The sequence below is a fragment of the Dermochelys coriacea genome, chromosome 1 (assembly GCF_009764565.3).
Source record: "Dermochelys coriacea isolate rDerCor1 chromosome 1, rDerCor1.pri.v4, whole genome shotgun sequence".
NCBI lineage: Eukaryota > Metazoa > Chordata > Testudines > Dermochelyidae > Dermochelys > Dermochelys coriacea.
The window spans coordinates 1522803-1524585 of record NC_050068.2 but is presented as its reverse complement, the minus strand read 5'-3'; the positions used below and the strand labels follow the sequence as shown (position 1 = coordinate 1524585).

General features: G+C 52.3%; 1 pseudogene; it reads right to left on the bottom strand.

Moving 5' to 3' along the window:
- Positions 1-402: 402 nt before the first annotated feature.
- On the bottom strand, positions 403-1347 carry LOC119857872 (annotated as a pseudogene).
- Between the last annotated feature and the right edge of the window lie 436 nt (positions 1348-1783).

Below are 1783 nucleotides of genomic sequence, written 5' to 3'. Positions count from 1 at the left end.
GCATGTACTTGGACTGCCAGGGACACATCCCTCACCTGTGATGTGGGGTGACCACAACCCCGCCTTGCCCACAATTAGTCCATCTTGTCTGTCCAGATTGAATCTCAGGGGGTGGGGATGGTTTCTAGCTGTATGCCGTACAGCACCTTGCACAATGAGGCTCTGATCTTGCTGGGTCGGGTGGAAATGACTAATGAGTAAGATGTTCTAGAGCAGTAAAAAATGAAAACTGTGTTGTACTGCAGACCCAGACAAGCGTGTTTATTAGCCCAGCTGCTCAGCAAGGCTAAGGTGGGTTTCCACATCAGGGTGTGACTGGGCCATCTGGATCCCCAGCCTTGCTGGCCCTGATGTCACCTGCATGGACCTTGCTCCCCAGACACTGACCCATCCCATGAGCCTTCAGGCTGTTTTGACGCTCAAGACGTGGAGAACCCTCTGCCGGAGCCCCGGGGTTCTCACCCCGTAGATGATGGGGTTCATCATGGGAGGAAAGAGCAGGTAAATGTTGGTGATGAGGATGTGAATGTGGGGAGCCATGTGGCCAAAGCAGTGGGAGAGGTAGGTGAAGATTGCGGGGGTGTAAAACACCAGCATGATGCAGACGTGGGAGCTGCAGGTGCTGAGCGACTTGTGTCTCGCCTCCTTGGAGGGGAGTCTGAAGACAGCCCGGAGGATCAGGATGTAGGACAGGACAATGAGGATAAAATCTAAACCCCTGTGAGAAACGCTATGGCCAGACTATAGGCACTCATGACTGTCGTGTCCTCATAGGCCAGTTTCACCAGCACCACAAACTCACAATAGGTGTGAGAAATGACATTGTTCCTGTAGTACGGGAGCTGCTTCAGCAGGAATGGGTGTGGGCCACGGCCACCCTCATCACAATGCCCAGCCCTATCTTGGCTACGACCTGATTGGTGAGGACAAATGAGTGTCGCAGCGGGTTACAGATAGCGATGTAGTGATCAAAGGCCATGGCCAGCATAAACCCAGACTCCATGGTAGTTACGGAGTGAATCAAAAAAATCTGGGCCAGGCAAGCCTGGTTGATGTGAATGGCCCGGTCGCTGAACCAGAAAATGAACCAGAACCAGAGGGTTTTGGGCAGGGTGGTGGTGGAGATGACCAGGTCGGCGAGCGCCAGCATGGAAAGGAAAAGGTACATGGGCTCGTGGAGGCTCGGCTCGGTCTTGATAACAGCCAGAAGGAGGCCGTTCCCCAGGAGGGACAGAAGGTAGATGGAGCAGAAAGGGATGGAGATCCAGACATGTGCCGCCTCCAGCCCCGGGATGCCGAGGAGGATGAAGGTAGAGGGGTGGGCATGGTCCAGTTGGAAGCTGCCATGGTGGGGCTGGTTGGGTGTGTTCAGTTCCATGGCATGGCTACTTCCAGCCCCTGTAACTAATCATTAAAACAATCAGTAACCGTCTGATGGGAACATGACAAGGTGGTGTTTTCTCACCATTAGTTCTTCACGTGTCCTGTGCTAATGGCACATGAAGACTGAGTCACAAAATAACGTAGTCTTGGCGCCTGCACTGCAGCCATTCACCCTCATTACAGAGACTATAAGCAGTAAATGAGGGCTCTGTAGCAGTTCAAAGCTCTGTTTCTTTTTCAGTACACTCCTCTCATTAGATGCACTATGAACTTTCCATAAAAAACCTGCCTGAAAATAGACTCATCAGGCTCAGTCCTGAGCTGTCAGAAATGGGCGGAGAGCCATTACAGTTATACCCATTTACAACATGCTGAAGATCTGCCCCATTGCAGCCAGCTG